General features: G+C 46.6%; 1 non-coding gene across 1 annotated transcript; it reads left to right on the forward strand.

Annotated features, from left to right (window-relative positions):
- The first annotated feature begins 17,725 nt into the window (after positions 1 to 17,725).
- On the forward strand, positions 17,726 to 17,807 carry trnan-guu (transfer RNA asparagine (anticodon GUU)). The gene has a single exon. It is a non-coding gene; the product is annotated as a tRNA-Asn (tRNA).
- Positions 17,808 to 26,649: the final 8,842 nt, after the last annotated feature.

Below are 26,649 nucleotides of genomic sequence, written 5' to 3' on the forward strand. Positions count from 1 at the left end.
TGGTGCGAATCCAGCTCACAGAGGACCTGTTTATTCAGTTGAAATATTTTTATCTTTTCCTCAATCCACTTCCTTTTTCGAGCAGTTTCCTTGAACCTGCTCACAATTCGCCCCATAAAAAGAGATTTGGCGGCTTCAGCGGCCGCATAGACTAATGGATAAGGCGTCTGACTTCTGTTGCAAATTCTTCAGTTATCAGAAGATTGAAGGTTCAAGTCCTACAAAGGTCTTTTAATTAGCTGGGCGACACTTTTTATATTCTGTATCTGGCGTGAAACCGGCCATTTTTGACAGTCCCTCATCTGAAGTAACGGATGGCCTGTTGCTTACATTAAGCTGATTGTACATTTTCAACATTGTAGATCTGTGTGCACGGGCAAGATAAGCGGTGAAGTTGAATTTCTTTCAGGGTAGTTCTAATTAGATGCAAAAAGCAAGAAATGGAATGTCTGAGAACATTGCATCGGTGAGACGAGGTGGCCGAGAGGTTAAGGTTGATGGACTGCTAATCTATTGTGCTCTGCACGCGAGGGTTCGCATCCCATGCTTGTCGCTACTGTATTACACGTTTGGTGCTGATGCACTTTCTAAGCATTTCACTGAATCTTACTTGAAAGACAATTTCGTGAAAATTGCACTGGTGTTGCTGGTCTGTGCCCCTGCATTGCTCATATCTTGTAAAAATTAAAATATTCCAAGAAATTTCTCAACCCACCTTGAATGAAAGTGGAGATGAGATCGCGAATTGGAGACTGAGAACCCTCTCTTACTTCTTCCTTTCTCTGAGATTGGCACCGAATGAAAGACTAGCGGCAACAGAGGCAAATGATTAGGGAGCAGGAACATAAATTTCTCCTTTGGGGGCAATTTAATTTCAAAAATATTTATCAAACTTAATGACGAGATTTTCTGTTATTGGGACTTTGGTTGAGAGATAAATAATGCGCGAGAAATCCTCGTTCTTTTCAGCATTCTCTCATGGGATCTGAAGCCCCAGTTTAACATCTTACTAGAAAGACGGCACTGCCGACAGTGCAGCACGACCTCAGTGCTGCCCTCTGGAGTGAGGCTTGAGTATGCTACCGCTGAGCCACGGCTGACACCTAAACTCAGTTCATTTGGCTGGAGTAAAATGGCGGAGATAAAGGGAAAAATGATAATGGAGTAAACTTTCAACTTGGCGTCCAAGATTAAACCCGGCATCGTTTTAGAAACAGCCCGATTTATGTTGCCATAGATTTCATAAGCTTTGAAAATCAGGCCTCTCTATAATGGGCGGGGTCGTCGTCAGTTGCGAATCATTCTGGGTCTGTTTAAACCGGGAGTGCTCACAGTCCCGGATCATTCTGTGTCTGTTTGAAATGGCTGAGCTCACAATCTCGGATCATGCCATTTATTTAGAAGAAGAGCGATTTCAGCTTTGATGACCGAGTTGTTGAGTTTAGCAAAAAGTGTCAGGGTTCGTCCGGAATTTGAACCCGGGACCTCGCGCATTTTAATCGTGAAATGCTCAAAGCGAGAATCATACCCCTAGACCAACGAGCCGCCGATGCCATCCTCCCATTTGCATTGAGTTTCACTGAGCTGGTGTGAATCCAGCTCACAGAGGACCTGTTTATTCAGTTGAAATATATTTATCTTTTCCTCAATCCACTTCTTTTTTCGAGCAGTTTCCTTGAACCTGCTCACAATTCGCCCCATAAAAAGAGATTCAGCAGCATCAGCGGCCGCATAGACTAATGGATAAGGCGTCTGAATTCGGTTGCATATTCTTCAGTTATCCAGAAGATTGAAGATTCATGTCCTACAAAGGTCGTTTAATTATCTGGGCGGCACTTTTTATATACTGAATCTGGCGTGAAACTGGCCATTTTTGACTGTCCCTCATCTGAAGTAATGGAAGGCCTGTTGCTTACATTAAGCTGATTGTACATTTTCAACATTGTAGATCTGTGTGCACGGGCAGGATAAACGGTGAAGTTGAATTTCTTTCAGTGTAGTTCTAATTAGATGCAAAAAGCAAGAAATGGAATGTCTGATAACATTGCATCGGTGAGACGAGATGGCCGAGATGTTAAGGCGATGGACTGTTAATCCATTGTGCTCTGTACGCGTGGGTTCGAATCCCATCCTTGTCGTTACTGTATTACACGTCTGTGCCCCTGCATTACTCATATCTTGTTAAAATTAAAATATTCCAAGAAACTCCTCAATCCACCTTGAATAGAAAGTGGAGATGAGATCGCGAATCGGAGACCGAGAACCCTCTCTTCCTTTCTACCTTCCTCTGAGATTGGCACCAAATGAAAGACTAGCAACAACAGAGGCAAATGATTAGGGAGCAGAAACATAAATTTCTCCTTTGGGGGCAATTTAATTTCAAAAATATTTATCAAACTTAATGACGAGATTTTCTGTTTTTGGGACTTTGGTTGAGAGATAAATAATGCGCGAGAAATCCTCGTTCTTTTCAGCATTCTCTCATTGGATCTGAAGCCCCAGTTTAACAACTTACTAGAAAGACGGCACTGTCGACAGTGCAGCACTACCTCAGTACTGCCCTGGAGTGTCAGCCTGGGTTATGCACTCAAGTCTCTGGAGTGGGGCTTGAGTTTGCTACTGCTGAGCCACGGCTGACACCTAAATTCAGTTCATTTGGCTGGAGTAAAATGACGGAGATAAAGGGAAAAATGATAATGGAGTAAATTTTCAACATGGCGTCCAAGATTAAACCGGGCATCGTTTTAGAAACAGCCCGATTTATGTTGCCATAGATTTCATAAGCTTTGAAAATCAGGCCTGTCTATAATGGGCGGGGTCGTGGTCAGTTGCGACTCATTCTGGGTCTGTTTAAACCGGGAGAGCTCACAGTCCCGCATCATTCTGTGTCTGTTTGAAATGGCAGAGCTCACAATCTCCGATCATGTCGTTTATTTCGAAGCAGAGCGATTTCAGCTTTGATGACCGAGTTGTTGAGTTTAACAAAATGTGTCAGGGCTCGTCTGCGATTAGAACCCGAGACCTCTCGCATTTTAATCGTGAAATGCCCAAAGCGAGAATCATACCCCTAGAACAACGAGCCACCGATGGCATCCTACCATTTGCATTGAGTTTCACTGCGCTGGTGCGAATCCAGCTCACAGAGGACCTGTTTATTCAGTTGAAATATTTTTATCTTTTCCTCAATCCACTTCTTTTTTCGAGCAGTTTCCTTGAACCTGCTCACAATTCGCCCCATAAAAAGAAATTTAGCGGCATCAGCGGCCGCATAGACAAATGGTTAAGGCGTCTGACTTCAGTTGCAAATTCTTCAGTTATCAGAAGATTGAAAGTTCAAATCCTACAAAGGTCGTTTAATTATCTGGGCGACACTTTTTATATTCTGAATCTGGCGTGAAACCGACCATTTTTGACAGTCCCTCACCTGAAGTAACGGAAGGCCTGTTGCTTACATTAAGCTGATTGTACATTTTCAACATTGTAGATCTGTGTTCACGGGCAGGATAAGCAGTGAAGTTGAATTTCTTTCAGGGTAGTCCTACTTAGATGCAAAAGGGAAGAAATTGAATGTCTGAGAACAGTGCATCGGTGAGACGAGGTGTCCGAGAGGTTAAGGCGATGGACTGCTAATCCATTGTGCTTTGCAGGCGAGCGTTCGAATCCCATCCTCATCGTTACTGTATTGCACGTTTGATGCTGATGCGCTTTCCAAGCATTTCACTGAATATTACTTGAAATGCAATTTCGTGAAAATTGAACTGGTGTTGCTGGTCTATGGCCCTGCAATGCTCTTAACTTGTTAAAATAAAAATATTCCCAGAAATTTTTCAACCCACCTTGAATGAAGCATGAGATGACATCGCGAATCGGAGACTGAGAACCCGCTCTTCCTTTCTCTGAGATTGGCACTGAATGAAGGACTAGCGGGAACAGAGCCAAATGATTAGGGAGCAGAAACATAAATTTCTCCATTGGGGGCCATTTAATTTCAAAAATATTTATGAAACTTAATGACGAGATTTTCTGTTTTAGGGTCTTTGGATGAGAGATAAATAATGCACGAGAAATCCTCGTTCTTTTCAGCATTCTCTCATGGGATCTGAAGCCCCAGTTTAACATCTTACTAGAAAGACGGCACTGCCGACAGTGCAGCACTACTTCAGTACTGCCCTGGAGTTCAGCCTGGATTATGCACTCAAGTCTCTGGAGTGAGGCTTGAGTATGCTACCGCTGAGCCACGGCTGACACCTAAACTCAGTTCATTTGGCTGGAGTAAAATGACGGAGATAAAGGGAAAAATGATAATGGACTAAACTTTCAACATGGCGTCCAAGATTGAACCGGGCATCGTTATAGAAACAGCCCGATTTATGTTGCCATAGATTTCATGAGCTTTGAAAATCAGGCCTGTCTATAATGGGTGGGGTCGTGGTCACTTGCGAATCATTCTGGGTCTGTTCAAACCGGAAGTGCTCACAGTCCCGGATCATTCTGTGTCTGTTTGGAATGGCAGAGCTCACAATCTCGGATCATGCCGTTTTTTTAGAAGCAGAGCGATTTCAGCTTTGATGACCGAGTTGTTGAGTTTAACAAAAAGTGTCAGGGTTTGTCTGGGATTTGAACCCAGGAACTATCGCATTTTAATCGTGAAATGCCCAAAGCAAGAATCATACCCCTAGACCAACGAGTCGCCAATGCCATTTGCCCATTTGCATTGAGTTTCACTGCGCTGGTGCGAATCCAGCTCACAGAGGACCTGTTTATTCAGCTGAAATATTTTTATCTTTTCCTCAATCCACTTCTTTTTTCGAGCAGTTTCCTTGAACCTGCTCACAATTCGCCCCATCAAAAGAGATTCAGCAGCATCCGCGACCGCATAGACTAATGGATAAGGCGTCTGACTTCAGTTGCAAATTTTTCAGTTATCAGAAGATTGATTGTTCAAGTCCTACAAAGGTCGTTTAATTATCTGGGCGACACTTTTTATATTCTGAATCTGGCGTGAAACCGGCCATTTTTGACAGTCCCTCATCTGAAGTAACGGAAGGCCTATTGCTTACTTTAAGCTGATTGTACATTTTCAACATTGTAGATCTGTGTGCACGGGCAGGATAAGCGGTGAAGTTGAATTTCTTTCAGGGTAGTTCTAATTAGATGCATAAAGCAAGAAATGGAATGTCTGAGAGCATTACATCGGCGTGACGAGGTGGCCGAGAAGTTAAAGTGATGGACTGTTAATCTATTGCGCTCTGCATGCGTGGGTTCGAGTCCCATTCTCGTCGTTACTGTATTACACGTTTGATGCTGATGCAGTTTCCAAGCATTTCACTGAATCTTACTTGAAATACAATTTTGTGAAAATTGCACTGGTGTTGCTGGTCTGTGCTCCTGCATTACTCAAATCTTGTTAAAATTAAAATATTCCAAGAAATTCCTCAGCCTACCTTGAATGAAAGTGGAGATGAGATCGCGATTCGGAGACTGAGAACTCTCTCTTCCTTCTTCCTTCCTCTGAGATTGGCACCGAATGAAAGACTAGCGGCAACAGAGGCATGTAATAATTCGCAATAATTTACAGTTCTGAAGATCCATGTTTTTGATTAAAGGATCCCTGAGTGATGTGCTTTAAATTTCCAGGGATAAAATGGCTGCCACCACATGGCCGAAGACAAGGACAATGCTTTGTTTACAAAGCAACTGAATGCTATTAGCATTTGTTTAGATACACCTGAAACTGCAGAAGAGACGTTTGCACCTTGAATGGGAAGCGTTAACTTTAAATGGGTTTCCAATCACCCAGTACTGGACTATAGAGCAGATGTATCTCCCTTTTGTTTCAGCAAAGGGAGCTCTGAAAATCACATTAACTCAAACTAACCACTTTGAGTTAGCCTATCACAGGGAAATTTTGCACACAGCCTGCAAGGCAGGACGGGAGGGGCTCACCAGATACATAAAGATAGATGCTGAAGCCAGCTCTTCCTCTTGACTTCCTGGGACGATAAGGTGAGCTCTCTCTCTCTCTCTCTCTCTCTCTCTTCGCTGGACCATGTGAGCAGATTTTCTGACTCTCAACAAGGCAACCTAGCAGGAGTTAAGGGGGGATGGTGATTTAAGGGTATTGCTAAGATTGTTTAAATACATTGTAGCCATTGTACCCCTCGTTTTTGCCGTGTGTACCCCCTTGATATATAGTTTTACAATTTTACTGTGTTCGTGTGGGATAGTTTGATATTGTGATTGTAGTTTCTTTTAGTTAATAAAGCTTGATTTTTTTCTCTCATCCAAACCACGTGTTCCGTTTTAATATCATTAATTATAAGTTCCTCCACTCAGAACTAAAGGAGGGGTAGCGATTCGAAACCACTGTTTGTAAATTGGTTTAGAGTGCAGCAGCAAAAAGACTGCTGGCCAGGTAGATTACCTTAAACCAGTTTAAACGAAGCCCCCGAAATCCTTACAATGGCGAGCCAGGTAGGAGTGGAGGCAGTTTTTGATTTTATAAGTGGCCTGGATCTGGTGAAAGCATCAGCCCTTGTTTCTCTCGTTGTTTTCAGTATGTGGGTAGCCCTGCGGATGTTAGCAGCAGCGTGTAGGCTGACCTATCATGGTATAGGTGGCTGGGTTAAGGAGGGTGAGAAGAGGGTGCAGGAGGAGGTTAAAGATGCCAAGAATCGGGAGTCCCAGCTTGAAAAATGCCAGGCGGAGGTAGAACGCCTCAGAGAGGTGTATGAGGCCAGAGCCAGTGGTATGAGGGTGCGGGAAGAGAATACACGCCTCACACTAGAGGTAACAAAATGCCAGGCATTTATAGAGCGCCTTGTGCAGGAAGTCACAGAGGTGAGGGACAGAGAGATGAGGCTACAAGAGGAGAATGCACACCTCACCCAAAAAGCTAGCGAGAGAGAGAGCCATGAGGGAAACGAGATAGAATTCCTAAAGTACCAAATCACTGAGGCCAGGGAAAATGAGATGAGACTGCGGAAAGAGAATGTCCGGTTTGGTGAAGCAGATCATGGCCCCTGTAGGGCAGAGATAGAAAGCCTTAACATGGCTTTAAATGCATCTAAGGGGATGATTTGCATGATCAGCCTGAAGGCAGGTCAGCCGGACTTTACTGGCAGCCCAAGTGAAACCATCCCACACACAACACCCAGGGAAAGGCTGGCTAGGGAATTAGAGATCCCAAGACAGCAACCCACAGCTCCGGGTTTTGAGGAGCTCCGGCAGCGAGGAGGGGTGGACAATGGGGTGGTAGGAGAACACCAGCAGGTCCCGCTAGGCAGGCGGGGACCAGGACCAGTGTACCCCCTCCAACAACGGAGGTACGGCCCGCCCGTGAGGAGTGAGCCTGAGAATAGGAATCCTCAGCCCACAGCATGTTTGAGTTCACAGGCAAGCACTGTGGCTTGTGTGGGGGGAGGAGCCATTCCAGAGAACAGGAAAGGAGAGTTCTCGGACCCCTGTAGAGCAGGCCCAGTAGCAGAAATCCAGGACAAGGGAGGCACACAGGGGATAGTTTTGGCCCCAGGAAAAGGGTGATGTGCCTCAATAATCCCGAGACTCGATGTTAGCGGAACAAAACAAGGATTTTATTAACTTAGAAGATAACACGCACTGGAGAGAGGTATCTTCCATCTGGAGCTCTGCAGTACTGGATATGAGGCCAGACTGAGCTGGCTTACATAGAGGACAGGTATGGGCGGAGCCCTACACACAACACATTCCATACATTCCAATATACAATACAATGGTGAGGGGAAACCTGAAACCAACCACAGTCACAGGCAATACAATGGTGAGGGGAAACCTGAAACCAACAACAGTCACAGGCAGTGATGAATGGAATATTTCATCACATTCACCCCTTCTATAGATTTAGTCTGTTTGGGGGTTTGGTAGTCCTCTGCGACCGACGTGGCTGTTGTGGTGTCGCGGGTGTCGGCTGGGTGTCCCCGGTGGCCTCCTGGGTCTCTGCCGGGGGTGCCGCCAGGGTTGTTGAAGGGGTAGTTGGTGGGGGTGCCATTGGTTGATGTTCTTCCGGGGGTGATGAAAGAGTAGTGGGTGGGTAAGAGTTGCTGTGGTCGTTGTTGCTGCTATTGCCGTGGTTGTTGTCGTTACCGGCTGGGGCGACGTCTTTTATTGACACGGTGTCCTCCCTTCCGTCGGTGTGCCGGACATACGCGTATTGGGGGTTGGCGTGGAGTAGGTGCACTGGCTCCATGAGAGGGTCCGTCTTATGGCCCCTCACATGCCTTTGCACGAATACCGGACCTGGGGTGGAGAGCCATGACGGCATGGATACGCCTGAGGTGGATTTCCGGGGATAGCTAAACATTCGTTCATGAGGCGTGGCATTAGTGGCAGTACACAATAGCGACCGTATCGAATGGAGCACATCTGAGAGGACTTCCTGCCAGCGGGAGATAGGGAGGCCCTTGGTCCTTAGAGCTAGAGTGACTGCTTTCCATACTGTCCCGTTCTCTCGCTCCACTTGACCATTACCCCGGGGGTTGTAGCTGGTGGTACGGCTCGTGGCGATACCCCTGGACAGCATGTACTGGCGTAGCTCTTCACTCATGAAGGACGCCCCCCTATCCGTGTGGATGTAGCTCGGCATACCGAACAGGCAGAACAGGCTGTTGAGGCATTTAATGACCGTGGCGCTGGTCATGTCATGGGCAGGGGAAGGCGAATGGGAACCGGGAGTATTCGTCCACAACGTTCAGGAAGTAAACATTGCGGTCGACGGACGGGAGGGGGCCCTTGAAATCTAAGCTGAGCCGCACAAAGGGCCGTGTAGCTTTGATTAAGTGGGCTCGATCAGGGTGGTAGAACCGAAGCTTGCACTCAGCGCAAGTGCGGCAGTTCCTGGTCAGAGACCGAACTTCCGCAATCGAGTAGGGTAAGTTGCGGGACTTTATGATGTGGAACAGCCGCGTGACCCCTGGGTGGCAGAGGTCGTTGTGGAGGGTCTGTAGCCGATCCCCGGTGGCGCTGGCACACATCCCTCGTGAGAGGGCATCTGGGGATTCGTTAAGGGCCCCTGGCCGGTAAATGATGTCATACTCGAAGGTGGAGAGCTCGATCCGCCACCTAAGAATCTTATCATTTTTGATCTTCCCCCTCTGTTTATTATTGAACATAAACGCTACCGACCGCTGGTCGGTAAGTAGGGTGAAGCGTTTGCCGGCTAGGTAGTGGCGCCAGTGGCGCACTGCCTCCACGATGGCTTGGGCCTCCTTTTCCACGGAGGAGTGTCTGATCTCGGGCCCTTGGAGGGTCCTCGAGAAGAAAGCTACGGGCCGCCCCACCTGGTTGAGGGTGGCCACCAAGGCAAAGTCAGACGCATCACTTTCCACTTGAAATGGAGTGTTCTCGTCCACTGCCTGTAGCGTGGCCCGCTCAATATCCTGCTTAATGCTTTTGAAGGCGGCGTGGGCCTCAGCAGAGAGCGGAAAAGAGGATGCTTTCAAGAGGGGTCGGGCTTTGTCGGAGTAGATGGGGACCCATTGGGAATAATAAGAAAATAACCCCAGGCACCTTTTCAGGGCTTTGGGAGTGTTGGGCAGGGGCAGCTCCCGTAGGGGGCGCAATCGGTCGGGGTCTGGTCCGATTTCCCCATTCTCCACCACGCTGCCTAGTATGCAGAGGCGCGTGGCGTTGAAAATGCACTTGTCCTCGTTGTAGGTGAGGTTGAGTTTTTGTGCGGTTTTCAGGAACCTCTCGAGGTTCGAGTCGCGATCCTGCTGTTTGTGACCGCAGATGGTGACGTTGTCGAGGTAGGGGAAGGTTGCCTGCAAGTGGTGGTCATCGACCATGCAATCCATCTCCCTTTGGAAGACCGAGACCCCATTCGTCACCCCAAAGGGGACTCTGAGGAATTGGTAGAGGCGTCCGTTCGCCTCGAAGGCGGTGTACGGGCAGTCCTCTGGTCTGATAGGGAGCTGGTGGCACACTGACTTGAGGTCGATGGTGGAGAACACCCGGTATTGGGCGATTTGGTTCACCATTTCTGATATGCGGGGTAGCGGGTAGGCGTCTAGTTGGCTGTACCTGTTGATCGTTTGGCTATAGTCGATCACCATCCATTTCTTCTCGCTACCCCTTACCACCACCACTTGGGCGCACCACGGGCCATTGCTGCATTCAATAATGCGCTCTTTCAGGAGCCTGTCTACCTCAGTCGTGATAAACCGCCTGTCCTCCCAGCTGTACCTCCTGCTTTTGGTCGCTATTGGCCGGCAGTTAGGGGTAAGGTTGGCGAATAGCGAAGGCGGCTTTACCTTCAGGGTAGCCAGGCCGCACACTGTGAGGGGCGGCTGGGACCCACCGTACTTGAGCGTGATGCTTTGGTGGTTGCACTGGAAATCCAGGCCCAAGATCACGCTCGCGCATAGATTCTTCATGATTAATACTTTAAAATTATCGTATACAGTCTCGTTAACGGACAATTGTACCGTGCAGTAACCCAGAATGGTCGATGTCTGGGTTTTATCAGCCATAGAGATGGTACCCCGAGTAGGGACCACCTTTAGGGAGAGTTGTTGTGTCAGTTCAGGGTGGATAAAACTCTCCGTGCTTCCACTGTCAATTAAACATTTAACCCGGCACCCGTTTACCTCGATGTCCACCATTGATTTGGATAGTGGGTGGGGCCTGGTCTGGTCCACTGTGACCGATGCCACTGTAGGGCCCTGATCGAGACAAGATGGCGTCCACGCTGTCTGCTCACAAGATGGCGGACCCCATGAGGTCGGGCAAGATGGCGTCCAAGATGGCCGCTCCCACGGCGCACACGCGGCGGTGGCGGGTTTTGGTTTTCTGGCGGGGTTCCCTCTGCACAACTTCCCGAAGTGCCCCTTCTTACCGCACTTAAAGCAGGTAGTGCCTTTCACCGGGCACAGGTTTCTGGTGTGCTTTGGCTGCCCGCAGAAGTAGCAGTTGGGTCCCCGACGCGTCGCGGCTGTCGTAGGGCTTCTGGGGGGAGAGCGGGGCCCCGACGGTGTCGGGCTGCCGGGCGGGGAAGATGCCTTCTAAGATGGCAGCGCACTTGGTGCACACGTGGCGGCGTGGACGGCGCGGGCTGAAGAGTAGGCGTCCGAGTTTCTCTGGGCCACATCCAGGGATCGCGCGGTGTCCGCAGCCTGTTTCAGGTCCAATCCCGTTTTTTCCAGCAGTCTTTGCCGGATGTAAGTGGAGCTGAGGCCTGTGATAAAGGCATTGCGAACAAGCTCGTCGGTGTACACTGCGGCTTTTGCATCTCGGCACTTGCAGTCTTTGCCAAGCATTTTCAGGGTGCCTAGGAACTCCTCCACCGATTCCCCAGGTCGCTGTGTGCGAGTGGCGAGCAGATGCCTAGCATACACCTCATTCGTAGGCTGCTGGTAATGCACCTTTAAGATGTCGCAGGCGGCCAGGTATGTGTCGGCGTCTTGGATGAGGGGGTAAACCCGGTGGCTTATCCAATTCCGCAGAATTCCGAGTTTCATACTCGCAGCGTCCGTAGCGTCTTTGACGGCTGCGGAATTGTCCAGGAAGAATTCCATACACATAAACCAGTGTCCAAAGCGTGCTGATGCGTCCGGAGCATGCTGATCCAAATCCAAACGTTCAGGTTTCAGGAGTTGATCCATTGTGTTTTATTAACTTAGAAGATAACACGCAGTGGAGAGAGGTATCTTCCATCTGGAGCTCTGCAGTACTGGATATGAGGCCAGACTGAGCTGGCTTACATAGAGGCCAGGTATGGGCGGACCCCTACACACAACACATTCCATACATTCCAATATACAATACAATGGTGAGGAGAAACCTGAAACCAACCACAGTCACAGGCAATACAATGGTGAGGGGAAACCTGAAACCAACCATAGTCACAGGCAGTGATGAATGGAATATTTCATCACAAAGGGCAGGTTCAAAATTCCCCAGGTAAAGCCACCTGGGTGAGGGAACATGAGTTTGTTGTCCATGCAAGTTCAAGTTCACAGCCTGCAAAAACAGGAACTGTGACTTGTTTCCAGGGAAAAGCAGACAAACCCAGAGAGAGATTTGCACCGGCAGGCTGCCAGGTACATTATACAGTGCGGGCTATTTGGACATGGGGGAGCAGGTTCCCAGCCAGCTGGGGCTGTGACCCAAGCTCAGGGTCCGCCAGCCAAAGTTTCCCCCGTAGAGACACCCCTCAGAAGGTCTCAGCGGGTGCCCCAGCCTAAGAAAGCATGGTCACCCACTTTACAGTGGAGTAGGACGGTTTCCCGAGCCAGGGAAAAGCCAGAGAACAGAGGCCCCCACTCAACAGCCATAAGCTGCGAGGGACCAGAGACAGGAGGCAGTCCAGCTTCGCTGCAATCAGCAGCAATCTGCGACAGTGCCAGAGATTAGACTGGCCATCCGGAGATGGGCGGCATTTGTATTATAGCTATGTGTGTGTATATAGCTTGCTTTAAGGTGTATTTTAAGTTTTGTTGATTTAACTAGTTTATTAGGTATGTTTAAAGAGTTTAAGTTTACATGTGTACCGAATGCTTGTATTTTGGTCCGAGGTCGAGGGACCCGACCATGTCTCCACCTAAGGCAGCAGGTCAGTGAGACCTGGCTGCATGTCCCTTTTAAGTTTTTGTAGGAGATTGGAAAATGAAGCAGCCATGTTCGCCCAGCCCGAGCTGGACATCGAATGAAGATACGGAATGTTGGGGATCACCTCGCCACTGGACGAATCCAGGAGACCCCGCAGCGATCTTTGGGAAAAACCGGACAGAGTCTGGAGGAACTTGCCTACTCCTCCTACGGGGAGGAGATGGCCCCAGCTGGGTGGGGCATGGCCCCCAACCCAGCACTATCCTGACCGAAGTTCACGTGTGGGAGACCTCGCTGTTGAGGAGTAACGATGGGGAAGCGCGGACGCCTGGTCATAGGGACGCGTTCCCCGGGGGTGGGTGGTGATGGCCCGGGAATGATTTTATAGAGGAGGGGGAGACCCAAGAGTCGCGTGGGTGCGGTCGGGGGAGGGAGGAACTCACCCGGGGGCCCACGGGTAAAGAAGATAAGTTGTGGCTGGGAAGGATGAGTGGGTGGCCGGATCAGTGTGGGGCCAGAGAGTGCCGCCACACAGGCACCCATCATTTTCTGCAGCCAGTCGAGGGAAGACGGGAGGGGGAGGGACTGGGAGTCATGACATCCCATACACCCCGGTCTCGGTCTGTGGAAGGTAATTTTAAACGTGAGGGGTACCCCGCCTCCACAAAAGGACAAGGGAACGGCTCGGGGCTGTCGGAGCAGGCTGGTCGCTAAATCCATTCTGCCTGTTTTAAAGTTTAAGCGAATCAAAGGGGGGTGGAAGGTACTTTTACTGCCCGAGTGGGAGGAGCAATACCCACTCGAATTTCGCGACCCATCATCGGCACGTGATGATTGGGGTTCATTTAAGCATGTTGTTTAATGATTTTTTGTATTTTGTGTTGCAGCCCCAAGTTGAGCAGAGGCGTGAGGTCCTCTCCGTGCTTGGGACCAGTTTGTGACAACTCCAAGTTGAGCAGAGGCATAGGACCCTCTCCGTGCTTGCGATAATTTTTGAGTACATCGTGTAACTAAGATTGCAACATTTTGTAATAACTTATGATGTAAAAAAAAGGTGATTGTAAATTTGGTTTACACTGTATAATTTTACAAGCGTGTAGGAGTATGAGACCCCTTACTGAAAAACTGAAGTATCTGTAAGATGCCTACCGTACCATGGTTTTTTTTTCTTGAATTTAAGGGGAATAGACGGGACGGGGATCAGGGGCAGATAGCTATTAGGTAAATACAGGGGATGGTTGTTTGTGGGGGGTCAGAAATCATTGCTCATTTCTTCAAGAGGATACTACAAGCAAGCTAGAAGTATCCAAGGGCGGACTGTAAGAATTCGCAATAATTTACAGTTCTGAAGATCCATGTTTTTGATTAAAGGATCCCTGAGTGCTGTGCTTTAAATTTCCAGGGATAAAATGGCTGCCACCACATGGCCGAAGACAAGGACAATGCTTTGTTTACAAAGCAACTGAATGCTATTAGCATTTGTTTAGATAAACCTGAAACTGCAGAAGAGACGTTTGCACCTTGAATGGGAAGCGTTAACTTTAAATGGGTTTCCAATCACCCAGTACTGGACTATAGAGCAGGTGTATCTCCCTTTTGTTTCAGCAAAGGGAGCTCTGAAAATCACATTAACTCAATCTAACCACTTTGAGTTAGCCTATCACAGGGGAATTTTGCACACCGCCTGCAAGGCAGGACGGGAGGGGCTCACCAGATACATAAAGATAGATGCTGAAGCCAGCTCTTTCTCTTGACTCTGGGCTCTTGGCTCTTGACTTCCTGGGACATAGGTGAGCTCTCTCTCTCTCTCTCCCTCTCTCTCTCTCTCTCTCTCTTCGCTGGACCATGTGAGCAGAGATTTTCTGACTCTCAACAAGGCAACCTAGCAGGAGTTAAGGAGGGATGGTGATTTAAGGGTATTGCTAAGATTGTTTAAATACATTGTAGCCATTGTACCCCTCGTTTTTGCCGTGTGTACCACCTTGATATATAGATTTACAATTTTACTGTGTTCGTGTGGGATAGTTTGATATTGTGATTGTAGTTTCTTTTAGTTAATAAAGCTTGATTTTTTTCTCTCATCCAAACCACGTGTTCCGTTTTAATATCATTATTTATAAGTTCCTCCACTCAGAACTAAAGGAGGGGTAGCGATTAGAAACTGCTGTTTGTAAATTGGTTTAGAGTGCAGCAGCAAAAAGACTGCTGGCCAGGTAGATTACCTTAAACCAGTTTAAACGAAGCCCCCGAAATCCTTACAGCAAAGGATTAGGGAGCAGAAACATAAATTTCTCCTTTGGGGGCAATTTAATTTCAAAAATATTTATCAAACTTAATGACGAGATTTTCTGTTTTTAGGACTTTGGTTGAGAGATAAATAATGCGCGAGAAATCCTCGTTCTTTTCAGCATTCTCTCATGGGATCTGAAGCCCCAGTTTAACATCTTACTAGAAAGACGGCACTGCCGACAGTGCAGCACGACCTCAATACTGCCCTGGAGTGTCAGCCTGGATTATGCACTCAAGTCGCTGGAGTGAGGCTTGAGTATGCTACCGCTGAGCCACGGCTGACACCTAAACTCAGTTCATTTGGCTGGAGTAAAATGACGGAGATAAAGGGAAAAATGATAATGGAGTAAACTTTCAACTTGGCGTCCAAGATTAAACCGGGCATCGTTTTAGAAACAGCCCGATTTATGTTGCCATAGATTTCATAAGCTTTGAAAATCAGGCCTGTCTATAATGGGCGGGGTCGTGGTCAGTTGCGAATCATTCTGGGTCTGTTTAAACCGGGAGAGCTCACAGTCCCGCATCATTCTGTGTCTGTTTGAAATGACAGAGCTCACAATCTCCGATCATGCCGTTTATTTAGAAGCAGAGCGATTTCAACACTGGTGACCGAGTTGTTGAGTTTAACAAAAAGTGTGAAGGCTCGCTCGGGAATTGAACACAGGACCTCTCGCATTTTAATCGTGAAATGCTCAAAGCGAGAATCATACCCCTAGACCAACAAGCCACCGATGGCATCCTCCCATTTGCATTGAGTTTCACTGCGCTGGTGCGAATCCAGCTCACAGAGGACCTGTTTATTCAGTTGAAATATTTTTATCTTTACTCAATCCACTTCTTTTTTCGAGCAGTTTCCTTGAACCTGCTCACAATTCGCCCCATAAAAAGAGACTTAGCAGCATCAGCGGCCGCATAGACTAATGGATAAGGCGTCTGACTTCGGTTGCAAATTCTTCAGTTATCTAGAAGATTGAAGGTTCAAGTCCTACAAAGGTCGTTTAATTATCTGGGCGACACTTTTTATATTCTGAATCTGGCGTGAAACCGACCATTTTTGACAGTCCCTCACCTGAAGGAACGGAAGGCCTGTTGCTTACATTAAGCTGATTGTACATTTTCAACATTGTAGATCTGTGTGCACGGGCAGGATAAGCGGTGAAGTTGAATTTCGTTCAGGGTAGTTCTACTTAGATGCAAAAAGGAAGAAATTGAATGTCTGAGAGCAGTGTATCGGTGCGACGAGGTGTCCGAAAGGCTAAGGCGATGGACTGCTAATCCATTATGCTCTGCACGCGTGGGTTCAAATCCCATCCTTGTCGTTACTGTATTGCACGTTTGATGCTGATGCACTTTCCAAGCATTTCACTAAATCTTACTTAAAATGCAATTTCGTGAAAATTGAACTGGTGTTACTGGTCTGTGGCCCAGCATTGCTCTTAACTTGTTAAAATTAAAATATTCCAAGAAATTCTTCAACCCACCTTGAATGAAACCTGAGATGACATTGTGAATCGGAGACTGAGAACCCTCTCTTCCTTCTTCCTTTCTCTGAGATTGGCACCGAATGAATGACTAGTGGCAACAGAGACAAATGATTAGGGAGCAGAAACATAAATTTCTCCTGTGGGGGCCATTTAATTTCAAAAATATTTATCAAACTTAATGACGAGATTTTCTGTTTTTGGGACTTTTGTTGAGAGATAAATAATGCACGAGCAATCCTCGTTTTTTTCAGCATTCTCTCATGGGATCTGAAGCCCCAGTTTAACATCTTACTAGAAAGACGGCACTGCCGACAGTGCAGCACTACCTCAGTACTGCCCTGGAGTGTCAGCCTGGATTATGCATTCCAGTCTCTGGAGTGAGGCTTGAGTATGCTACCGCTGAGCCACGGCTGACACCTAAACTCAGTTCATTTGGCTGGAGTAAAATGACGGAGATAAAGGGAAAAATGATAATGGAGTTAACTTTCAACTTGGCGTCAAAGATTGAACCGGGCATCGTTATAGAAACAGCCCGATTTATGTTGCCATAGATTTCATGAGCTTTGAAAATCAGGCCTGTCTATAATGGGCGGGGTCGTGGTCAGTTGCGAATTATTCTGGGTCTGTTCAAACCGGAAGTGCTCACAGTCCCAGATCATTCTGTGTCTGTTTGAAATGGCAGAGCTCACAATCTCGGATCATGCCGTTTTTTTAGACGCAGAGCGATTTCAGCTTTGATGACCGAGTTGTTGAGTTTAACAAAAAGTGTCAGGGCTCGTCAGGGATTTGAACCCTGGATCCTCTCGCATTTTAATCGTGAAATGCCCAAAGCGAGAATCTTACCCCTAGACCACCGAGCCGCCGATGTTATTTTCCCATTTGCATTGAATTTCACTGCGCTGGTGCGAATCCAGCTCACAGAGGACCTGTTTATTCAGTTGAAATATTTTTATCTTTTCCTCAATCCACTTCTTTTTTCGAGCAGTTTCCTTGAACCTGCTCACAATTCGCCACTTAAAAAGAAATTCAGCGGCATCAGCGGGCGCATAGACTAATCGATAAGGCGTCTGACTTCGGTTGCAATTTCTTCAGTTATCAGAAAATTGAAGGTTCAAGTCCTACCACGGTCGTTTAATTACCTGGGCGACACTTTTTATATTCTGAATCTGGCATGAAACCGACCATTTTTGACAGTCCCTCACCTGAAGTAACGGAAGGCCTGTTGCTTACATTAAGCTGATTTTACATTTTCAACACTGTAGATCTGTGTGCATGGGCAGGATGAGCGGTGAAGTTGAATTTCTTTCAGGGTAGTTCTAATTAGATGCAAAAAGCAAGAAATGGAATGTCTGAGAGCAGTGCATCGGTGAGGCGAGGTGGCCGAGAGGTTAAGGCGATGGACTGTTAATCCATTGTGCTCTGCACGCGTGGGTTCCAATCCCATTCTCGTCGTTACTGCATTACACGTTTGATGCTGATGCACTTTCCAAGCATTTTACTGAATCTTACTTGAAATGCAATTTCGTGAAAATTGCACTGGTGTTGCTGGTCTCTGCCCCTGCATTGCTCATATCTTGTTAAAATTAAAATATTCCAAGAAATTCTTCAACCCACCTTGAGGGGTGGGCTCTGATGAGGATGTCAGGAGGCTACAGTGCGATTTGGACAGGTTGGGGGAATGGGCGGATACGTGGCAGATGCACTATAATGTGGATAAATGCGAGATTATCCACTTTGGGGGTAAAAACAGGAGGGTAGATTATTATCTAAATGGCAATAGATTGGGAGATGGGGAAGTGCAGAGGGACCTGGGTGTTCTTGTGCACCAGTCACTGAAGGAGAGCATGCAGGTGCAACAGGCGATTAAGAAGGCAAATGGTATGTTGGCCTTCATATCAAGGGGGTTCGAGTATAGGAATAGGGATACCTTACTACAGCTGTACAAGGTGCTGGTGAGACCGCATCTGGAGTATTGTGTACAGTTTTGGTCACCCCATCTGCGGAAGGATGTTCTTGCCATGGAAAGAGTGCAACGGCGATTCACCAGGCTGATACCTGGAATGGCGGGAATGACCTACGAAGAGAGATTAAATAGTTTGGGCTTGTACTCACTGGAGTTTAGAAGATTGAGAGGGGATCTCATCGAAACATATAAAATTATGGCAGGCCTGGACAGGCTGAATTCAGAGAGAATGTTTCCAATGGCCGGGGAGCACAGAACCAGGGGCCACAGTCTAAAAATAGCGGTCAAATCATTTAAAACAGAGATGAGGAAGAATTTCTTCACTCAAAGAGTGGTGAGCCTGTGGAATTCCCTGCCACAGAGGGCTGTGAAGGCTAATTCAATAAATATTTTCAAGAGAGAATTGGATATATTTCTGAAGGCTAAGGGGATTAAGGGTTACGGAGAAAAGGCGGGGACGGGGTACTGAACTGGTAAGATCAGCTATGATCTCAGACGAAGATCAGCCATGATCTCATTGAATGGCGGAGCAGGCTCGAAGGGCCGAATGGCCTACTCCTGTTCCTATCTCTATGTTTCTATGAATGAAGCTGGAGATGAGATCGCGAATCGGAGGCTGAGAACCCTCTCTTCCTTCTTCCTTTCTCTGAGATTGGCACCGAATGAAAGACTAGCGGCAACAGAGGCAAATGATTAGGGAGCAGAAACATAAATTTCTCCTTTGGGGGCCATTTAATTTCAAAAATATTTATCAAACTTAATGACGAGGTTTTCTGTTTTAGGGTCTTTGCTTGAGAGATAAATAATGCGCGAGAAATCCTCGTTCTTTTCAACATTCTCTCATGGGATCTGAAGCCCCAGTTTAACATCTTATTAGAAAGACGGCACTGCCGACAGTGCAGCACTACCTCAGTACTGCCCTGGCGTGTCAGCCTGGATTACGAACTCAAGTCTCTGGAGTGAGGCTTGAGTATGCCACCGCTGAGCCACGGCTGACACCTAAACTTAGTTCATTTGGCTGGAATAAAATGACGGCTATAAAGGGAAAAATGATGATGGACTAATCTTTCAACATGGCGTCCAAGATTAAACCAGGCATCGTTATAGAAACAGCCGGATTTATGTTGCTATAGATTTCATAAGCTTTTAAAATCAGGCCTGTCTATAATGGGCGGAGTCGTGGTCAGTTGCGAATCATTCTGGGTTTGTTTAAACCGGAAGTGCTCACAGTCCCGGATCATTCTGTGTCTGTTTGAAATGGCAGAGTTCACAATCTCGGATCATGCCGTTTTTTTAGAAGCAGAGCGATTTCAGCTCTGATGACCGAGTTGTTGAGTTTAACAAAACGTGTAAGGGCTCGTCTGGGATTTGAACCCTGGACCTCTCGCATTTTAACCGTGAAATGCCCAAAGCAAGAATCATACCACTAAACCACCGAGCCGCCGATGAGATCTGCCCATTTGCATTGAGTTTCACTGCGCTGGTGCGACTCCAGCTCACAGAGGACCTGTTTATTCAGTTGAAATATTTTTATCTTTTCCTCAATCCACTTCTTTTTTCGAGCAGTTTCATTGAACCTGCTCACAATTCGCCCCTTAAAAAGAAATTCAGCGGCATCAGCGGGCGCATAGTCTAATGGATAAGGCGTCTGACTTCGGTTGCAAATTCTTCAGTTATCAGAAGATTGAAGATTCAAGTCCTACCACGGTCATTTAATTACCTGGGCGACATTTTTATATTCTGAATCTGGCATGAAACCGGCCATTTTTGACAGTCCCTCACCTGAAGTAACGGAAGGCCTGTTGCTTACATTAAGCTGATTGTACATTTTCAACACTGTAGATCTGTGTGCACGGGCAGGATAAGCGGTGAAGTTGAATTTCTTTCAGGGCAGTTCTACTTAGATGCAAAAAGCAAGAAATGGAATGTCTGAGAGCAGTGCATCGGTGGGACGAGGTGGACGCGAGGTTAAGGCGATGGACTGCTGATCCGTTGTGCTCTGCACGCATGGGTTCCAATCCTATTCTCGTCATTACTGCATTATACGTTTGATGCTGATGCACTTTCCAAGCATTTTACTGAATCTTACTTGAAATGCAATTTCGTGAAAATTGCACTGGTGTTGCTGGTCTCTGCCCCTGCATTGCTCATATCTTGTTAAAATTAAAATATTCCAAGAAACTCTTCAACCCACCTTGAATTGAAGCTGGAGATGAGATCGCGAATCGGAGGCTGAGAACCCTCTCTTCCTTCTTCCTTTCTCTGAGATTGGCACCGAATGAAAGACTAGCGGCAACAGAGGCAAATGATTAGGGAGCAGAAGCATAAATTTCTCCTTTGGGGGCCATTTAATTTCAAAAATATTTATCAAACTTAATGACGAGATTTTCTGTTTTAGGGTCTTTGGTTGAGAGATAAATAATGCGCGAGAAATCCTCGTTCTTTTCAGCATTCTCTCATGGGGTCTGAAGCCCCAGTTTAACATCTTACTAGAAAGACGGCACTGCCGACAGTGCAGCACTACCTCAGTACTGCCCTGGAGTGTCAGCCTGGATTATGCACTCAAGTCTCTGGAGTGAGGCTTCAGTATGCTACCACTGAGCCACGGCTGACACCTAAACTCAATTCATTTGGCTGGAGTAAAATGACGGATATAAAGGGAAAAATGATGATGGAATAAACTTTCAACATGGCGTCCAAGATTAAACTGGGCATTGTTATAGAAACAGCCGGATTTATGTTGCCATAGATTTCATAAGCTTTGAAAATCAGGCCTGTCTATAATGGGTGGGGTCGTGGTCAGTTGCGAATCATTCTGGGTCTGTTTAAAACGTGAGTGCTCACAGTCCCGGATCATTCTGTGTCTGTTTGAAATGTCTAGAGCTCACAATCTCGGATCATGCCGTTTTTTTAGAAGCAGGGCGATTTCAGCTTTGATGACCGAGTTGTTGAATTTAACAGAATGAGTCAGGGCTCTGTCCGGGATTATGAACTCGGGATCTCTCGCATTTTAAATCGTCAAATGCCCATAGCGAGAATCATACCCCTAGTCCAACGAGCCGCCGATGTCATCCACTCATTTGCATTGAGTTTCACTGCGCTGGTGCGAATCCAGCTCACGGAGGACCTGTTTATTCAGTTGAAATATTTTTATCTTTTCCTCAATCCACTTCTTTTTTCGAGCAGTTTCCTTGAACCTGCTCACAAATCGCCCCTTAAAAAGAAATTCAGCGGCATCAGCGGGCACATAGACTAATGGATAAGGCCTCTGACTTCGGTTGCAAATTTTTCAGTTATCAGAAGATTGAAGTTTCAAGTCCTACCACGGTCATTTAATTACCTGGGCGACATTTTTATATTCTGAATCTGGCATGAAACCGGCCATTTTTGACAGTCCCTCACCTGAAGTAACGGAAGGCCTGTTGCTTACATTAAGCTGATTGTACATTTTCAACATTGTAGATCTGTGTGCACGGGCAGGATAAGCGGTGAAGTTGAATTTCTTTCAGGGTATTTCTAATTAGATGTAAAAAGCAAGAAACGGAATGTCTGAGAGCAGTGCTTCGGTGAGACGAGGTGGCCGAGAGGTTAAGGCGATGGACTGCTAATCCATTGTGCTCTGCATGCGTGGGTTTGAATCCCATCCTCGTCGTTACTGTATTACACGTTTGATGCTGATGCACTTTCCAAGCATTTCACTGAATCCTACTTGAAAAGCAATTTCGTGAAAATTACAGTGGTGTTGCTGGTCTGTGCCCCTGCATTGATCATATCTTGTTAAAGTTAAAATATTCCAAGCAATTCCTCAACCCCCCTTGAATTGAAGCTGGAGATGAGATCGCGAATCGGAGACTGAGAACTCTCTCTTCCTTCCTTTCTCTGAGATTGGTCACCGAATGAAAGATTAGCGGCAAAGGAGGCAAATGATTAGGGAGCAGAAACATAAATTACTCCTCTGGGGGCCATTTAATTTCAAAAATATTTATCAAACTTAATGACGAGATTTTATGCTTTAGGCTCTTTGGTTGAGAGATAAATAATACGCGAGAAATCCTCGTTCTTTTCAGCATTCTCTCATGGGATCTGAAGCCCCAGTTTAACATCTTACTGGAGAGACGACCCTGCCGACAGTGCAGAACTACCTCAGCACTGCACTGGAGAGTCAGCCTGGATTATGCCCTCAAGTCTCTGGAGTGAGGCTTGAGTATGCTACCGCTGAGCCACGGCTGACACCTAAACTCAGTTCATTTGGCTGGAGTAAAATGACGGAGATAAAGGGAAAAGTGATAATGGAGTAAACTTTCAACTTGGCGTCCAAGATTAAACCGTGCATCGTTTTAGAAACAGCCCGATTTATGTTGCCATCGATTTCATAAGCATTGAAAATCAGGCCTGTCTATAATGGCATGGGTCGTGGTCAGTTGTTAATCACTCTGGGTCTATTTAAACCGGGAGTGCTCACAGTCCCTGATCATTCTGTGTCTGTTTAAAATGGCAAAGCTCACAGTCCCGGATCATTCCGTTTTTTTAAAAAGTAGAGCGATTTCAGTTTTCATGACCGAGGTGTTGAGTTTGACGAAATGCAACGGGGCTCATCCGGGGTTTGAACCCAGGACCGCTCGCATTTTAAACCACAGAAATTCTCTAAGCGAGAATCATACCCCTAGACCAACGAGCCGCCGATGTTCTGGTTCAAGTTGCAATGCGATTCCCTGCGCTGGTGCAAACCCAGCTCGCAGAAGTCCTGTTCATTCAGTTAAAATGTTTATCTTTTCCTCAATCCGCTTCTTTTTGCGGCAGTTTACTTGAATCTGCTCACAATTCTCCCCATAAAAAAATGCCCAGCAGCACCAGCGGCCGCGTGGCCTAATGGATAAGGCGTCTGACTTCGGTTGCGAGTTTTTCAGTTATCAGAAGATTGCAGGTTCTAGTCCTGCCGCGGTCGCTTAATTAACTAGGCGACACTTTTTCTGTTCTGAATCTGGCTTCAAACCGACCATTTTTGACAGTCCCTCAACTGAAGCAGCGGAAGGCCCTTTGCTTACATTAAGCTGATTGTACATTTTCAACATTGTAGATCTGTGTGCACGTGCAGGATAAGCGGTGAAGTGGACTTTCTTTCAGGGTACTTCTGCTTAGATGCAAAAAGCAGGAAATGGAATGGCTGAGAGCAGTGTATGGTTGAGACGAGGTGGCCGACAGGCTAAGGCGATCGACTGTTTAAACCATTGCCGATTTGTACGCGAAGGCTCGGATCCCATCCTCGTCGTTATTCCATTTGAAACTGGTATACTTTCCGAGCATTGAACTTAATCTTGCCTAAAATAAGCTTTCAAATGCAATTTCGTCAGAATCGTCCTGGTGCTCCTGGTCTGTGCCCCATGCATTACTCCTATCGTGTTAAAATTAAAAGAGACCACTGCCATTACTTCAACTTCTCAAATGAAGGTGGAGCAGTGATCGCGATTCGGAGATAGTCGAACTCCTCCTTTCTTCTGCTGATATTGTCACCGAATGAAAGAGTAGCGGGACCAGAGGCAAACGATTAGGGAGCAGAAACATAAATTTCTCCTTTAGGAGGCAATGTAATTTCAAAAATATTTATCAACCTTAACGAAGAGATTTTCTGTTTTAGTGTCTTTGGTTGAGAGATAAATAATGGGCGAGAAATCCTCGTTCTTTTGGCATATTCTCATGGGATCGGAGGGCCCGGTTTAATGTCTTACTAGAAAGACGGAGGCACCAACAGTGCAGCACTACCTCAGTACTGCACTGGAGTGTCAGCCTGGATTATGTGCTCAAGTCTCTGGAGTGGTGCTTGACTTTGCTGCCGCTGAGCCACGGCTGACACCTAAACACAGTTCATTTGGCTGGAGAGAAATGACTGAGATAAAGGGAAAAATTATAATGGAGTAAACCTTCAATTTGTCATCCAACAGAAAAGCGGGCATCGTAATCGGCCGCCTGTTATAGAAACAGTCGGATTTATGTTGCCATCGATTTCATAAGCATTGAAAATCAGGCCTGTCTATAATGGAATGGGTCGTGGTCAGTTGTTCATCACTCTGTGTCTGTTTAAACCGGGAGTGCTCACAGTCCTGGATCATTCTGTGTCTGTTTAAAATGGCAGAGCCCACAGCCCCGGATCATTCCGGTTTTTTTAAAGTAGAGCGATTTCAGCTTTCATGACCGAGGTGTTGAGTTTAATGCGGCGGGGCTCGTCCGGGATTTGAACGCAGGATCTCTCGCATTTTAAACCACAGAATTACCCTAAGCGAAAATCAGACCCCTAGACCAACGAACCGCCGATGTTCTGGTTCAAGTTGCAATGCGATTCCCTGCGCTGGTGCAAACCCAGCTCGCAGAAGTCCTGTTCATTCAGTTAAAATGATTATCTTTTCCTCAATCCGCTTCTTTTTGCGAGCAGTTTCCTTGAATCTGCTCACAATTCTCCCCATAAAAAGAGGCTCAGCAGCATCAGCAGCCGCGTGGCCTAATGGATAAGGCGTATAACTTCGGTTGCGAGTTTTTTAGTTATCAGAAGATTGCAGGTTCGAGTCCTGCCGCGGTCGTTTAATTAACTGGGCGACACTTTTATTGTTCTGAATCTGGCTTCAAACCGACCATTTTTGACAGTCCCTCAACTGAAGCAGCGGAAGGCCTTTTGCTTACATTAAGCTGATTGTACATTTTCAACATTGTAGATCTGTGTGCACGGGCAGGATAAGCGGTGAAGTGGACTTTCTTTCAGGGTATTTCTGCTTAGATGCAAAAAGCAGGAAATGGAATGGCTGAGAGCAGTGTATGGTTGAGACGATGTGGCCGAGAGGTTAAGGCGATGGGCTGTTAATCCATTGCCGATCTGTACGCGAGGGTTTGGATCCCATCCTAGTCGTTATTACGTTAGGTACTGGTACACTTTCCGAGCATTTAACTGAATCATGCTTAAAATAAGCTTTCAAATGCAATTTCGTCAGAATCGCCCTGGTGCTCCTGGTCTGTGCCCCATGCATTACTGATATCTTGTTAAAATTAAAAGGGACCACTGCCATTCTTCAACTTCTTGAATGAAGGTGGAGCAGTGATCGCGATTCGGAGATTGTCAAACTCCTCCTTTCTTCTGCGGAGATTGTCACCGAATGAAAGAGTAGTGGGACCAGAGGCAAATGATTAGGGAGCAGAAGCATAAATTTCTCCTTTGGGAGGCAATGTAATTTCAAAAATATTTATCAACCTTAATGACGAGATTTTCTGTTTTAGTGTCTTTGAGAGACAAATAATGGGCGAGAAATCCTCGTTCTTTTCGGCATACTCTCATGGGATCGGAGGGCCCGGTGTAACGTCTTACTAGAAAGACGGAGGCACCAACAGTGCAGCACTACCTCAGTACTGCACTGGAGTGTCAGCCTGGATTATGTGCTCAAGTCTCTGGAGTGGTGCTTGACTTTGCTGCCGCTGAGCCACGGCTGACACCGACACTCAGTTCATTTGGCTGGAGAGAAATGACGGGGATTAAGGGAAAAATTATAATGGAGTAAACCTTCAATTTGTCGTCCAACAGAAAAGCGGGCATTGTAATTGGCCGCCTGTTATAGAAACAGTCCAATTCATGTTGCCATCGATTTCATAAGCATTGAAAATCAGGCCTGTCTATAATGGGTGGGGTCGTGGTCAGTTGCGAATCATTCTGGGTCTGTTTAAACCGGAAGTGCTCACATTCCCGGATCATTCTGTGTCTGTTTAAAATGGCAGAGCTCACAGTCCCGGATCATTCCGTTTTTTTAAAGTAGAGCGATTTCAGCTTTCATGACCGAGGTGTTGAGCTTAACTAAATGCGGCGGGTCTCGTCTGGGATTTAAACCCGGGACGTCTCGCATTTTAAGCCACAGAATTCTCTAAGCGAGAATCATACCCCTAGACCAACGAGCCACCGATATTCTGTTTCTAGTTGCATTGCGATTCCCTGCGCTGCTGCAAACCCAACTCGCAGCAGTCCGGTTCATTCAGTTAAAATGTTTATCTTTTCCTCAATCCGCTTCTTTTTGCGAGCAGTTTCCTTGAATCTGCTCACAATTCTCCCCATAAAAAGAGACTCAGCAGCATCAGCAGCCGCGTGGCCTAATGGATAAAGCGTCTAACTTCGGTTGCGAGTTTTTCAGTTATCAGAAGATTGCAGGTTTGTGTTCTGCCGCGGTCGTTTAATTAACTGGGCGACACTTTTTCTGTTCTGAATCTAGCTTCAAACCGACCATTTTTGACAGTCCCTCAACTGAAGCAGCGGAAGGCCTTTTGCTTACATTAAGCTGATTGTACATTTTCAACATTGTAGAT

Source organism: Somniosus microcephalus, unplaced genomic scaffold, assembly GCF_052327205.1.
Source record: "Somniosus microcephalus isolate GS21.2 unplaced genomic scaffold, FLI_Smic_1.0 unresolved_chr1, whole genome shotgun sequence".
Classification (NCBI taxonomy): Eukaryota; Metazoa; Chordata; class Chondrichthyes; order Squaliformes; family Somniosidae; genus Somniosus; species Somniosus microcephalus.